Source organism: Limulus polyphemus, unplaced genomic scaffold (genome assembly GCF_000517525.1).
Source record: "Limulus polyphemus unplaced genomic scaffold, Limulus_polyphemus-2.1.2 Scaffold734, whole genome shotgun sequence".
Classification (NCBI taxonomy): Eukaryota; Metazoa; Arthropoda; class Merostomata; order Xiphosura; family Limulidae; genus Limulus; species Limulus polyphemus.
In genome coordinates, this window is record NW_013666344.1 from 99,448 (window position 1) to 116,832 (window position 17,385).

General features: G+C 31.7%; 1 protein-coding gene across 2 annotated transcripts in view; it reads left to right on the top strand.

Moving 5' to 3' along the window:
* Positions 1–5,277: 5,277 nt before the first annotated feature.
* Positions 5,278–17,385, top strand: part of LOC106460241 — a 28,309-nt gene continuing 16,201 nt past the window's right edge. The window contains exon 1 of one of the 2 annotated variants that reach the window (XM_013919924.2): positions 5,278–5,425. The gene's annotated coding sequence lies outside the window, so the exon portion shown is untranslated. Of the gene's footprint in view, positions 5,426–8,422; positions 8,444–17,385 lie in introns of those variants that run through there. The other variant, XM_022386908.1, reaches the window with a different exon arrangement.

Genomic DNA, 17,385 nt, shown 5'->3' on the forward strand with positions numbered 1-17,385 from the left:
AGCTATAACTATTAATTCATCGAATATCTCTTTTAGGAAATATGTTGTTCAAATGTCACCTTAAACATTCATCTGATTAATATTTTTTTATTTATTTATTGAGGTTATTCTTTTAAATTAGTTATAAAATACTTAAGGATGTCATAAACTGTTAATATTGGTATTTGTGCAAAAGTATTTGGTTAGTAGGTAACATGGATAGGCGGCAACTTAAGTCAGTATAGGATGTTTTTTGTTATTTGTTTTATATTCAGATTTATATCACATTTAAGATTTCCGGAAAACAGTTCTACTATTCAAATTATACAGAAAAGGTATAATAAAGAAGTGTTAGAAAAGTATAGAAAACTTGGAAAATATTATGTCAAACTAAACAAAATTAAATTAGGTTGTAACTTTTTGAATAAATGTAAGGTTTATGGATTAATACGAAAATTTTTAAATTTTAAAACTGCTAATCTTAAGTTCAAAGAATTAAAACAGTATAAAGAAACTCAAAAAAGGTTTTTAGAAAGTGAAATTAAATATAAGGAAAAGACGTTTAAAAGCTTGAAGATAAATTACAACTTAAAAAGTTAAATAGTAACGTTGACTTCTTTTTCATACAGAAAGTTTTTTTTTATTTTTTCAGATATTAATGTTATGTAATACGAAACTCAAAATACACATTCGGTGGCAAAACCAAATACCATGACTACCTCAGAATCGCAGAGATATCAGTTTTAATCAGTCCAACTAAGTACATGGTAATGATTTTCACTTAAATAAGTTTTAAATGGCGTGACTCGAGAAGTTGCTTAAATTACTTATACATACTCTTTCTCTGTAAAAACAGCTGGGGGCTTTCCAGGTCAGTTTTGGTGTTATAGTTTCACCTCCAAATTCGTCAAATTAAGAGATATAAAACGTATTAGTTTTGTAGTATATATATCACAAAGATCCAAGAAAAATATTTATTTTGCTGTGTCATTAAGTTTTCCATCTTTAAATGATAATACTAGAATAATCTCGGCGATGATGATTCTTAAGAAAAGCGAAAAAAGAAGTTTTCCAAAAAAAAAGACCAGAACTGAGCGAATTTGGGTTGAGTATATACAGAAACATAATTTTTAAAAGGTTCTTCATATACATATGTTAGGCCATCTGGTGGCTCAGCGGTAAGTCTGAAGGCTTATGACGCTAAACATCGGGTTTCGATGCCTACGATGTGCAAAGCATAGATAGTTCATTTTGTAGCTTTGCGCTTAACAACAAATAAACAAAAACGGAATTCACCAGTGGTTTAATAATTTGGATAATTAGAAAGGCTTTTAAATATGCTCCCAAGAGGCAATCATTGTTGCAGGTGAGAGTTTAGACATGGCGACATCATCATAGAACCACAGTGTTTGAAAAATTGTCGTCTTGTTGCTTAATAAAACCATGTTTTTATAGAAAGCTAAGTTCATTTTTGCACATAGTTATAACACGTATACATTCCTTTAAAAATGAAGCAAGGGTAACTCATATTAAGTCAATACTGAATAAGTTAAACTACATTTCATTCAAGAAAGTCCTTAACATTTCACCTATTTATTTTCGATAATAAAAAAAAAACTATAGGTTTTTATTTGAATATAAAACTAAGATTAGTTGAATACATTACTTTTGCACAGCATTCAATGTTTATCTATTTTATTACAAAACAACCAACAAGAAAAATCCGTGAGTTCAAACGAAAAGGTCATCCCCGGAAAGCATCCCTCGAAATAATCAGGTGAATTTGTAGTACTCGCGCTGTTATCATAAATATAAATATTCCCTCCTGACTTTGTTGTGTAATCCATACTCATGAAATGTGCGCTTGCAAACAGGTGATGGAGTACATCTAGAGACACGTTGCTAGGCGACTGTCAAAATGATTAAGCGCGGTTATTTTCGCGCACGAAAGAAATTGATCAATCTCCTATGCAGGAGAGTTTGACAATTATGAGATCCTTTCAGGAAAGTAAGATAAGTCAACAACTTTCAAGTATAACTTCGTTTATAATGAAATAAAGTTGTTTTTACTTCAAACTTTTCTTTAAGCAGGAGTAATAAAAGAATAACAATAAGTTAACAAAAATAATACCTTGCACACTTTATATTCTAAAACATTAAAACTTAGTATTTTGAGTTGTGCAACTGTTATACATTGATTGGCAATGGATGTAAATAACATTGGACATTAATACATACATGATAGTAATAACAGAAATAATACAAATAAATTGAAAGTATAAAAAGTTTAGTTTGAAATGTACGTGTCAAAATTCAATTATTCACTAGCGTTTGAAACACCTTTAAGGTATAATATTAAAGTTATCTTGCAATATACGATAAACAAATATACACATATAGTGAAGGGATTTACTTATGATTTCGTTTGCTTATTTTTTATTTTGCATATGGATAACACTCATGTTTATGCAATAAAATTATATTAAGAAAGAGACAAAGATAAAAATGTATTGAATTATTTTTTTGCAATCGTCTTTTCATATTTTACTGTTATTTTTCAATAAAAATGATGTGACTTAAGAAAATTAGGTTTTAAATTAATTATTAGTATGTTTCTCATTAACTTTTAAACAACACAACACAAGTATCACATTTGTGTTAATTCTAGTTATAATATAATTTTATAATGCTTTTTTAAACTTACTTATGGTGATAAGGTAATGTCTATTGTTTTTTGTCTTTCTTTTAATATTAAATACTTTGTGTTTTATTCAAATGTTTGTGCTATATTCAACACAATACTCTAGTAGCAACGTATTAAACATTTCATATAAAACACACGTCTATGTTTGTTTTTGAGAGTTTAATCTAGTTGCATAGCACATAAACATGATGAATCAAATTAATATGCTTTGGTAACACATTCTAAAATAAGACAAATTCTTTAATAATTAAAATAGTGAGATAAAATTGGACAGTTTCCTTTTTCTTGTATTTATGAAAGATAAGTTCTAAGCATTTATTGCACATTAAAATGTAATGCTAATTATCTGAAATGTGATCTATCTAACACTTGTTAAATATTTTATTTATACAGTTGAACCTTTATTTTAAGATACCGACTAAAACACTGAATACTTCAGTTCATAGCAGCTTCAGCTGTTTATCTTTTTTTAACATTGCTAACCCTAGCAGTAGGATAAAGAAACATGATATCCGTTTTATATAAAAAATGAGTGCATGCAAACTTGAAAGTGTGATAAAACATAAAAGTAAGAGAAATAGTAATTCGTAATAATTCATTATTATTAGATAACATGCTTCATTACAATTTCTACTTCACATTATTTTCTCAGATATATTCAAGTAAGCGCCTCTTACTTGACTTCATCTTTTGCCTTTATTTCTTTTAATATAAAGCCACATTTGGTTATCTGTTGTGTCCACTACGGGGAATCGAACCCCTGATTTAGCGTTGTAAGTCTATAAACTTACTGCTGTACCACCAGGGGACCCTATTACTTGACTAATTTGATTACTGTTTTAAATAAGATTTTTGTCTGTTTTTGAAACACATTTGGACTGCTAAGTTCTGTATCGACTCACATTCAACAGTAAATACGAAATAGTTCAAATAATACTTTTTAGCCAGTTTTACCGTATAAAAATTATAATCGGTCAATGTATGTAAGAAAGCATTTCAGCCCCTATGTTAAAATAAACTTGCAAACTAGAAACTGTAAAGAAATCACACTAAAATCAACAATAATTCGTAACATTCTATTTTAACGCATTTAAAGGGTATTTTATAAAGCAAAATTCAGCGGTAAGTATGAGGGCTTATAAAGCTAAAACTCGGGCTTCTATACCCGTGATTGGCAGAGCACAGATAGCCCATTGTGTAGCTTTGTTCTTAAAAGCAAAAGCAGGATGAGCTTTCGGTCATATCTGGTCAAAGTTGAAGAAATGTCTAATAATACTCTCAAGAAATATTGGTACAAAAGTCTTGACGTTGTAATATGTCCATAATTTCTTGTTAAAAACTTTGCGATGCTCAAACATTTAAAATTACAGTTTTGAAATTTCATTTGAAAATTATTCAATATGAATGAAATCTTGTTTAAGAGAACAAATATTTAAACCCGTTAATAAGTTAACGTAAACTATTAATTAATTTTAACACTTAGTTCAAACCGTATAAACAATAGTAAAATTATTATAATTTGGATTGTTATTTATATTTACTCATCTGTGTGTGTCTAAGTGTCTTTACCTATAGAAGTACTAGATATTGGTTAATTTAATTTATATTTTATACGGTGTTATTTAAATTTAAAAAGCTTCTTATTTCACATATAAATTGTTAATCATACAATAACAGCCACAAAATAGAAGAAAACACAAACATACCAAACAGTTTGAAATGCTTAACGCCATGCTTTGGTTATTTTATAGGTGCTTCCAACATGAAACGAAACTTGTATTCGAAAGCCTTTTTGGAGATTCGTGTGGACTTGCATTGCTTTTCTAAAGTGCATACATAGTCTATGTTAACATTCTGACCAAATATAATCCAATCAGCAAAATAAAATAGAACTAGCGCTTATGTATATTATTCCACATACATTTGACAGATAGATAGAAAAATAGGTAAAAATTAGTTTCTTTTAATACACAAGAAACTTTGCTTGTATTAAATTTTTCTGCTTTTCGATATAATGTTTCGAAACTGTTCTGTTTCATATTCCGTCTATATGATTGGATATATGTGTTCTTTTGGTTGTATCGTGAAATATATTTAAAAAAAGATAATTACTTGTTCTATGTGTTTCAATTTTCTATTTGTTTATTCGTTCTTAAGAACAAAGTTATACAAAAGGCTATATGTGTCTGCCCATCACGGGTATCGAAACCCGGTTTTTGTCGTTACAAACCTTCAAACTTACTGCTAAACCACTGGCCAGTTTGCTATCATGAGAACTATATTTGTCTAACTAAAGATACAAAAAACTGTCGCTCTTTTGTTAGTTGCCAAAACCGACGTTTGATCTAAGCAGACTTATTTATCATAATCAAAGTACGTTATGCCTATACTGAGCTTAAATTCTCATAGCTAGAAATTTTCGATCAATACTCTATTGTTATTACTTTTTTTTTTTTTTTTTACTTGTGGATAAACTAAGAGCTAACAAACTGTTTTTATTATCTGCTTAGAGAAACATTTGTTGCTCGCTTGTTCCAAACGTAGATAGATGGCGCTATCTGGTGGTTGCCTTGGCCACCGTCAACTGCTACATCACCAGCCAGAGTATTTCCAGTTCGCCAAGATAACAGAGGGATTCATGAAGTCACATATGGAGATCACACCCAGGAGAGAACAATATTCAAGGCGTATTTTTCATTATTTTTTCCATTTGTGCTCACTCAAAAGAGTTCCCTGTTTTTAGTAAGTACGAAACTAATACTTTTGTTTATTTCTATTATAATTCTAACGTCTTACTTTCGTGTACTTAATAACCCCTATGCTGTTAAAGCAATGCTGGTAATCTAGAAATACTAACTGATCATATATTCTGTTCTAGCAACAATGCTTATCACAGTAATAACTTAAGCATGTGACTGTGTCTAGTAAACAAATATATCGTGCACCTGTACCAAAACTTATTTTATACAATAACATTTATAAAATCACATTATGTAATAAATATTATAAGTTCACAATTCTTACTAAAATTATTCATCAGTCTATGAAAGAATGAAAAAACATGTTCAGAAATTTGTAACTAAACAGATTACAGTCTTAAAATATTAACTATACACATGATTTTATTTTTTTATATAATTACTTATGAATACCAAACGGATTTTCTCTTGCTAACCAATTATTCATGTTAAATATGTTATAGTCAAAAACATGTCAAATGTTTCCAGTAAACTTCTAAGTTTGAATGCAACTCCTAAAGAAGTTTAGAAATACTGGAGATAAGAAACTTAAGTTTATATTTCATCTTTTACTTTGTTGTAAGAGGGTGTGTGTACTGTGGTATCCCTGCACAACATGTATTGTAGTACCGCTTACAATAACTGATGATATTTTAACTCTCATTAATATATACGAAACACTGCAAAAGCAAAAACGATGCTATAACCTGAATAAGTTTGTACTGAATCTAGTAAAACATTCGACTCATGAGAAAGAGTAGTCGAAAAGCTTTAACTGCAATATTTTCATTGGAAACTCGAATATAATGAGATAAAAGTGAAGTGTAAGAAAGAAAATAGAGCAATTTTGTTAAGAAAAATACTTTGATTCGAAACAAAAACATATTCAAGTTGATAAACAATTAATATGAAAATGATTTATAAAAATAGTTTATCAACTGATACATAAAACCTATTTATCTTAAAGGTAGCACGTAGCAGCATTGCTGTTATTTATTATATCAGTTTTACTTCTGAGAAAAACACTGAAATACTGATTGTATTTCTGAGTGTAATTAAGACTTTTAAGTTTATATCTTGTATGCGAGATTTTTTCGTGCGTATTTATTATCAGAGAAACAAATTGAACACCTAATTACGACTTCAAAGTAATGCTGTTATTTTATTTTAGTTGAATTTATTGCATGATACAAAATGTTAAACCATTTAATGAATTGAAACTTTGGAAACAACGTTTTCTAAAATGGGCTGTAATCCTAAAAAGATAAGTTAGCAAATAATTATTTGTAGATCTTTAAAATGGCATAATATCGAATCAGCTTTGAAATTAAAACTATTTAAACATCAGTAGTACATTTATACCGATAAGTAAATTTTAAAATCTCGCTAGATGCAATATAATTACAATAAAAAAACTTATTTGTGTACGAGTCACATTTTTCAAAGCTTTTCTATAAAATTAAATTACTTTTAAAAGTGTCTTCCGATATATTCAATTGCAAACATAGTTTGATTGATATGTGTGACAGTTTCAGTTAAGTGTCATGTGTAATTAGTGGAAACGAGATTAGAATCTACGCCAGTTTTATTCCCTCTCAATTTCAATTTTATTTTTGTTTAAAATGATATATCCTATGATTACTATTATTTTATATTGATAAATTCCCTGCCCATTCCAAAACCAAGAAGCCTTTGGAGCTGACAACAGTTAAACTCATAAAACAGAAACCCACCTTGTAGTTTTACTCCGAACAAAGCATAGATAAGCAATGAACATTAGGCACTTTGCACAGGAAGTGATTTTTTTCTTCTTAATCCTGCTCCCAAAGATGTATTCCTATGGATAACATAAAGAAATTGAAAAAAAAGACAATCAAACTGTGCATTTATAATTTATATACCTAATTATCTATTTACAATTTATTTACCAATTATCGAACAGCTGCAATTTTGAGGTTTATCGATAATTAAGATTTTTCTGTTTAGAATCAACTATTAGTTTTCCTAGTGTTCAAATAGTACTGACTTCACATCCATGAATACTTATCAATACATGTTTTCAACCGGTTGTATTTATAAGCATCTGTTGCCTCTGATTCATAGTTCAATTTTACATTACGTGGCTGACAAATAAAACGATCTCTCTCTTTTTAAAACTGTGGTTTCAGCAATAAGATATCTTCATAAAACATTCTTAAACAGTCTAAGTTTTTAAAACTGTGGTTTCAGCAATAAGAAATATTCATAAAACATTCTTAAACAGTCTAAGTTTTTAAAACTGTGGTTTCAGCAGTAAGATAACTTCATAAAACATTCTTAAACAGTCTAAGTTTTTAAAACTGTGGTTTCAGCAGTAAGATAACTTCATAAAACATTCTTAAACAGTCTAAGTTTTTAAAACTGTGGTTTCAGCAATAAGATATCTTCATAAAACATTCTTAAACAGTCTAAGTTTTTAAAACTGTGGTTTCAGCAGTAAGATATCTTCATAAAACATTCTTAAACAGTCTAAGTTTTTAAAACTGTGGTTTCAGCAGTAAGATATCTTCATAAAACATTCTTAAACAGTCTAAGTTTTTAAAACTGTGGTTTCAGCAATAAGATATCTTCATAAAACATTCTTAAACAGTCTAAGTTTTTAAAACTGTGGTTTTAGCAGTAAGATATCTTCATAAAACATTCTTAAACAGTCTAAGTTTTTAAAAATTGCTATAAACTTCTTCTGCGGTATAATGAACGATATGGTATTTACAAACTCCTGAAATTGATAATTGTCGTAAGATTCCTGGATAACATTTAACATTCATCCCTTACAATAAACCATGTTAAACATAAAGCAATACAATAGACTATCGAAAACCGATTTTTATCACTATAATCCTCAAAGTTACTGGAGAGCTATCGGGGTTTGTTTTTGTTGTTAAGCATAAGGCTTCACAATGGGCTATTTGTGTTGTGCTTACCACTAGCATTGTGAGCTTACACACTTAACGCTGAACCACTGGAAGTGGTGGTGGAGGGAGTAAGTAGAAAGAACGCAATAACTTGAACTATTGAATATGTAATATAAAGAGAATAACTCGATATTAATATTAGCACATGTTACAAGCGTATGGGCACTTCTTCCATAATTTTAATATAAAAAACAGTTGATGATGAATGTAAGAAGCAATCATGTTGTTAAGAATGAGCACTAATGCAACGCAAAGGCTGTTTGCTTTCGTACTCCCACAAAAGTGGAAAAAGTAATCAGCATGTAAGTAGCAAAAGTTGCATTTTCTACATTGGCATTTTGCCAGTATTACAGTATGTCCTTCCTAGTTCGATCAGATATCCGTTGTTCTTGCTTTTCCATCAGTTTCTCTTAAATATTTGAAACCTCTACAACCAGTAGTCAAAGACACGTGTGATGTCTCATTTGTGAGTCAACCATAATATGAACATTTTGCCGTTACATAACTTTAAAAGGAAAATGTATAAGATATGTATCTAAACTAGGTCTCTAAACTAGGCCTCTACACCGTCACAGATAGACTGTTTCTCTTTATACTTCGATATTTCTTTGTTAACCTGAACGGTATCTTATAGACACAATAAGCTGAACGGAAATATCAGTGATTCCTATGATCCAGACATAACCGTCCTTAATTTTAGCTGCAGACAGGAGGGAAGGAAACTAATAAAAAGCAGTCACCGCTCGAAGTGGCAACTCTTAACTGAATAATGAGATTGACTGTGATTCTTATAACTCATCCACAGTTGAAAGTAAGTGCAAGACGTATTTGTTAGCACCACGTCTCTACCCCGAGACCCTTGGGTACCCCAGTGCGATAGATTAACCATTAGGCAATGCTTGGGCCTTTACACACTACTTATTTCACACAACAGATAAATATCTATAACACCCTCACTGCAAGCATAATTCTGAAAATCTTCGCTAATAAAAGTTTTGCTATTCAAAAATAAGTGTATCCTTGTCTGTTTGTTTGATTTAGAGCAAAGCTACATTGGACTATCTGCTGTGATAGCCGCGGGAATATACCCCGAATTTTAGCATTCTAAATCCATAAACTTAACGCTGTCCCAATGTGAGCATATCCTTGTGGTCAATTTAAAAGATAACGCAGTTCTAATATACATATGTTTTTGTTTTTCATATATATGATGAATTTTAGTAAAGGTGAAGTTGGCCATGGTTCCAATAGTAGTTCTCTAGAAATGCATATACCGCAAAATCTCAACAAGGTCATTTATATTAAACCTTAATGTATGGAAAATGTTAAATTATTACCGCTCTTCTCTTTAATGAAACAGTTACTTTGTAAGTTATGTATACGTGCTCTTCACGAGCCAATAAATATTAATTTTTGCATAATTACGAACATCGAAACTGCCGTTTTGTATGACTTTATTATGAGCCATGGTTAATGATATGATTAACATTTTGATTCCAGCAATAACCCGATATTTACTTATTATTGTACTAATTATACATTGCGATAGATTACTAGTTAAATTTATTTGCGCAATATATTTTTTCTAAGTAATTTACATAGTTACTGTTGTAAAATGCTATGTATTTTTTATACTAAAGAATAGGTTGGAAAAATCTACATGGGAATACCGTGGCGAAATATTTAAACACTTTTATTACTATAGTTGAATTTTTAAACAAAGAAAGAAGGTGGACACGATTTATTTTTTCAGCTTTATTTTTTCAGTTTAAAATTCTCTTTAAACTAAAACTTGCAGATAAATATATATTATGAGATATCGAAAGCTTCTCTTTGTATTTATTGTTTAGCATTTCTAATACTCAGAATATCTATCAAAGAGATGAACAAAGGATCGCAAAAATTCTTCTTATTACGTCATTTACAATGTTATGTATTATCAAATATCAAGAAATCCTTATCACTATGGCTCCTGCCACACAGTGGCACAACGGTAAGTTAGAAGGCTTATAACGCTAAATACCGGGATTCGATATTCGTAATGGACACAAACAGATAGCCCATTGCGTAGCTTTGTGCTTTACAACAAACAAACGTATTACTACAAAAAGTAGCTTGGCCATTAGTTCTAATATCAGAACGTTGCGTAAGACTAAGCAGTTTGGAGTGGGAAATGAAATGCATGTTTTTAGGACTAGCCGTCGAGATTTATCCATTTAAAGTGAAAATGGGTTTGAATTATATAAGACCTACAGATGCAGTTCAGTGAAACCTATAGTACTTTATAGAACATATTCTATTGTCAAGAAGAACTTTCTTTATGTTATTACCATGATCAGTAAACGTCAAAATTATCAAACATGCAAAAATTATGCAAATTATTGTATTTCATAATTCACCAAGCCTCGGGAGGATATATCAGGTTTCTTGCTACTTTCTTGAAAAAACTGCTCAGCACAGAATCTACTTTAGTTTAAAAAATAATTGGAGTTCAATTTAAAGAGATATTTCAGTTAAGAAAAATAAAATACACTTATCTTAAACCCATTTGTCTATATTTGCACATATACACATACCCACATAAACGTGTGTGTATCACATTTCAGAACATTTTCACACCGACATGACCAAAATCACCCAAAATGGACGCAACAACCATTTCTGTTTGAAGGGCCATAAGCTTTATGTTTTGAAACATTTAACACAATCTGACTGTGTGTGTAGTACTAGCTGGCTTTTATAAACTCTGTGTATAAATACACTACGGGATTTACATGCAAATTCTACAAAGGTGTGACTATTACAAAGGATAAGAACAAAGTAATGACACAATCAATTTATGATTCTCATAAATGAATAAAATGATAATAACAAAGATATAATAGACTCACATCTGAGTTTTCGTAATTAAAAATTCTCATAAGTTCCTAGAATTTTTGATTATTGGTGAATTTGTAAAGAAGGGCAAAGGTGCTAATTATTTTTGAGTTTTAACAGTTATGCATACACAAGTTATCAGAAAAATGGCAAACGATTGTCCAGAATGATGGTCACTGGTCAACTTACAAAATTCCTCCTTACTCTGGTTGAGTTTTTTTTTGTCTGTCCGGTCCTCCTAGTGATTCTCCTAAGCTGCGTTAGATCCATCTCCAATGTCACTTCAGCAACTTCTACCTTCTTCGTCAGCGGCCAGGTCTGAATAGCTAAAGCCTCGTTGTGCTGCTTCAATCTGATAATCAGACAGGTTAAGGGTCGAATCAATTGGCTTTGGGCCACAGTAGGCAATGCCTGGCTTTTCAAGACAGATGCATAGGTGGTAAAAATTGTAATGACTGACACAACATCACCTTTATTCTTGCCTAAAGAGCTTCTTTCCTTCTCGTTTAACCTCTTCAGGCTGAAGAAGACTTTCTTACTTCGAGGTACAACGTGGTCCCATTAAATGGGACTATGATTACTGTTTAATTTTATCACATTCTTCGTTAGGATGTATTTTGGTTGTCTTGCACATTCAAGTGGCTAGAGAAAGTTCGTCGTGGGAGGGGGGACGCAGCTCTACTGTTGTTTCACATCCAAGGGATGTCATTGACTAATGTTACAACATGGTTTTTGATGATGATGATGACTAGTGATGAAAACACAGGCACCGAAAAAGTCTTTACCAAAAAAAAAAAAAACACACTTGTACTTTAAGTATGTTTGTGGCTATGCCTAGTTCCTTGGGGACTCTTACATATTCAAACTCTTCCAATAACAGCAAAAAGTAACATGGCTTATATTCAAAAACATGATTTTTAATAGCAAGTGCCGGAATTGACTGAAAAATTCTGCAGTTCGATGAATGAAAACGGGACAGCGGTGACGTGATTGATTACTATAGAATATTTTTATGAGACAAATACTAATGTTCTGTAAGTGAGATTTGTGTCACTTCTCCAAACTTACTACATACACATACTTCTGTCTGAAGCAATGTTTACAAGCACAAGTGAAGTAGTTTTCAAACCCAGCAGGTTTTGTAATGGATCTACACATAATCTTTAATGTCATACTCTTTCCCAAACCATTGTTTAGAAATGTATCGCCTGCAAGCTTACATAGTTCTATTCATATAAATACATGTGAGGCCTCTTAACATTAGTTGGCTGTCATAACAGAGCGATGGATGTAATGGAGAAGAAGGTCAAACTGCTGGTATGGTTCCTATATCTGGTACTGAAGACTTGTCAGCAACGTTTCAAGCACTAGCAACTTCAGTCTGACCTTTGGTGCTAAATACTACAATGCTAACATTCCAACTCAAACTTTCTTCTGTCACAAGTTCGAATATAGCTCACGACCCATTGTACATGTATACTTTTAAATTCAAAGTTACATTCATGCGTCCCACATGGATTGTATGATCATACTCCACTTGTACAGAACAAGCACCGAGAAAACATTCAATAATACCCACAAAGCTTGGATATAGTTCAATTATGTAAATCAAGCTCGCTCTAAATCAAAGTTATTAAAAAACAAAAGATAAAATAAACGTTCTTTCATTGTGAAACGTTTCAATAATAATAATTTTACAATGTAACAAAGGTCATCAATATCTTGGCAAGTGCAACACCTCATAAAGGCTTCTAAAACAATTCATTTGCCATTCTCATCTCCCACAGTATGAGGGTTAAGATTGTAAGTTAGTGAACTCCTTGGGGTCCTATAGAAACACTTGGTATAAGACCATATGTATGTTTCATCCTCATGGTACCTATATCTAATGTTCACTCTCTTCTGAAAGATCAAGGAAATGGTGAGAGGTCGAGCAGGTTTCTCAGGTTGAGAAGAACCAAGAATACAGACACGAAAGGTCTTTCTCAGGAAAGGATTTTTCCTAGACAATACCACATTTTCAGAACTTAGTCAAATATCAACTATTGTTTTCTTCTCTTCATGTCGGCTATGGATATGGCGAGCATAATGTGGTTGAAGTACCTTTATTACACACTCTTCAATTTTTGAAAATCCCTAAGAGACTAGATAAAGAATATAGTGTTCAATATTTCATAAGCTTAATATTAATATTTTATGACAATTATAATCAACTAAACTCATTGAAAGTTTAATATAATAATAATGAGTCAATCCACAACGGATTATGTTCATTAGTTTTATAAGATAATGAATAAGATATCTTCACTTTCAAAATAATATCATTTCATGAGTGACGTGTGGATTATTAGTGAACAATTATTGGCTGGTTATTTTTAAGTAGCCCTCTCACATAAAATATTTAACCTACATCCCCAGACCTACATGCAAATCTTAAAATTTAACATTTCATTAAAAATTTTGATCTCGTTTTAAGAACCAATAATAAATCAATAAGATTAAAAAATTATTTAATTTTCGAAATATATATAAAACAATCGTCATGTGTATATACCAATAAACGTGTAAAGTACGTACGTGTCTAACTTCAGCACAAAATGTACATAGAATACTGTAAAGTAGGCCTAAATGAATCAGGGTGTTTTCATTGTGCTGCAAAATTGTCGTCTGCAAAAGTTCTACTGCCTAAACGACTCTGCAGTTCTTCATCTGTGAGTGACTACAGTCTTATGCTACAAAATATGCCCACATTAATTTTATTGGTTTGAGCAAATGTTTTGTAATTAGGCCTAAATGAATTAACGTGTTTTTACCGTGCTGCAAAAAACTGTCGTTTGCAAAGTTCTGCTACGACATCATGTACATATGACAACCGCCTTGACAACCTAGCAACGCTGCTGCGATTTGTTGCGCAGCTTTCAAAGCAACACTGAAAAATGTTTAATGCCATGTGATGCATTTTCAGCCTATCACGGCAAGGCATTCATGCTAGAAGTTGAATAAAAGTTAATGTTTAATTCGTATCTGTAAACATAAGCACCGACGTATTCTGGAAAACCACACAACTTAATGGTGCAAAGGAAATTAAATTTTTTCTTGATTACAAATTATCTATTGAGTTAAACCATTTATCAAGACATAACAAATTATTACTTTTTTATTTCCATTCACCTGTACGATCTCGCTCGCAAGTGCTATATCAAAGTTATACAGTATGGAAAATGCCTTTGACCCCGAGAAAATTAGCAATGTTCAAAAACGTTAGAGACATATAGTATGTTCTCGATTAAGTTTTGTTGATTTTGTTGCATGATCTATTTAACAGTATTTCCCATGTTAGTGTTAAGTAATTACAGTCTTTGTTTTTCAGAGGAGAAACGAGATTAAAATATAATTCAATTATAAAATAACGAAGGATGGGTAATCATACAAACCACAAAACATGGCTCAATTTTGTCTCACACGACAATCAGCTCTCATCCCTCTTGAGTGTATTCTTCGCAAAATTGATTAGAGAAGCCTTGCTGACAGTGAGTCAGCAGAAATGAGATATTATAGTGGAAACACCAACAATCTATGTATGATTTGGGCTGGGAGTGACCGAATGGTAAGCTTGCTCGGGCTGTGTATCAGAAGGTTCATGATTCGCAGCTCGTTGACACAAAAAACACGCTGTGCACTTAGGGATTGTATGTACGCTGTAAGTTTGTTTGTTTTTGAATTTCGCGTAAAGCTTCTCGGGGGTTGAAAGAGCTTACATTTTCGGTGACGGAAATTCGAGCCCGTGACCCGCAGATTGCGAGTCGAGTGCCCTAATCATCGGGTAATTCCAGGTCTGTACGCTATACGATCAATAGTAAAATCCCACTATTCAATCGGACAAGGATACCCAAGAGTTCGCGGTTGGTGATGTTGATCATCCGCCTTCCCTTTAATTTATCAGTTAAAAATTCAAGATGGCTAATCGCAGATATTCTTTTATGTAGCTGTGTGCAAAAATTCTTAAAATTATCTTTCTCTCCCTCTCTTTCTATATAAGTAGCTGTATATATGTCGATCAGGAAATAATTATTAATATATTTTGTGCTTTTGAGCTCTAAAGGAAGGATTATCTAAGGCGTTATATTCTCAGGTGCACTAATTATCTTACAGATAAAACTAGTAATCCAATAGTAGGAAGAACAGTAGAAAATATTATTCCACATTAATTTCTGAGTTGATTTAGATCAATAAAAGATACTAAACACAATGTAGAACACAGTGAAAAGTAAGTTATTTAACTTACAAAACCAGTGAATTGCAACGAGTGAACACGAGACGTCGGACAACATTATTTTCAAGCTGTTGAGAGCTCTAGATTAGAAGAAAATCTGAATAAGACTGAGAAAGTTAACAATTATATATACATTTCACAGTATGATTAATTCTTCCACATTTCACTGGACATTTCACACGTCACTTGGTCATCTCATTGGTAAAGACTGAGATGGCACACCTTCAAGTGTACTTAAACCTCTACACAGTTGACCTCACTAGGGATCATACTGACATTAAACCACACAGTTCTCTAGTGACACGAGTTCTACTAACACAAAAGCGAAAACTAGCTTACTTTGATGTTAAATGTTTTCCTTCCCATCTTGCTTTGAACTAAGTTACTATAAGGTTCTCTGTCTATCCCAGTAAAAACAAAACTGGGAGATATTGTTAAACATTTAAATACGGTTTTTACGAATAATAATAATATGTTAAGTAACTATTTTTCAGAGTGCAAAATTATGTACAAATTCAAACGAAAGATTGTTTGTAATTACGCACAAAGCTACACAATGGGCTATCTGTGCTCCGCCCACCACGGGTATCGAAACCCGGATTCTAGCGTTGTAAGTCCGCAGACATACCGCTGTGCCACTGGGGGGCTCAAACAAAAGAAAAGTTATTTTCAAACAAAAACATATGCTTATATTATATTAACAATTACGAAATATTCATCTTATATCATAGCTTTATTTTTCACAAAATAAAAAAAGGTCTTATTAATTTGACTGTGCCTGTATAGCAGGCAGGCAGGGTAGTAATATTAGTTGCCTGTATATAAGTGGTCATAACTAATAACTTATGCATTCGGTATCTTATCGCACCGAGTTCACAAGAAAATATTGTTTACAAATTGACGAGCAGTTGTTAATTACATATATTACAGGAAACAGAATCTTTGGGTTGGGATATCAAGAAAGATCAAAAATGGTTATAAGGTGTAGAGCTTGTTCTTTGCTTTTACTTTTATTGCATCAGAAGCATTTAATGTAAATGACAACATTTTTACATGGAATATTATCGTTTCGATACAGTATTCTTACAGTAATCATGCACTAGTTCAAGGGAATATCATAACAATTTAATTACGGTTTGCGAAGTTTTCTGCTCTGAAAATTATTTTATCTAATTTAGTTTTAATGGAGCGAGCCATTGCTATTATGAGTCTGAAACTGCCGTAATCTGTTTACCTATTCCGGTTTATAATGAATATATCACAAATAATTTAATTTTAACACTGAGTTCTCGTAGTAGAAATGAATACTTTTCTATTCGATTTTGCTGAGCAACCACATATTTTTACGGTTACAAACGAACTCAAAAATGTGTAATACATTTAAAGTTATATACGTAACGAAACCTACATGGGTTCACATGCTGAGGAAATAAAACTGCCTTACACGGAATTGTTCTTTAGAGATTATTCTCGACTGTATGTTTGTAAGTGCCACTAACAGCTTTTGCTCTCGATCAATCTCCTGATATGTTTTCCCGCATTAACTATTGGCTATGACATCCGTGGTAACGTGTTTTTGTATTTTAACACTACAGGGAGCTCAATGCAGGAATAGCGAATTACTAAACACCGACATTCGCTGTAGGTTACGTACGAAATAAACAAGCACGGTACATGTTGGTAGGGATACTGATCCCTAAAAAGTGTTTGATATTTCATTGTGGTATTGAAACATGAAATCATCACACAAATAGAAATACGTTCTTATCATGAATCTTTAGACATAATACTTGTAGTTTACCTTGTTGTGATCGTCACCGATATCTCATTCTTTGAAACACTGACACCAATCTGGTTTTA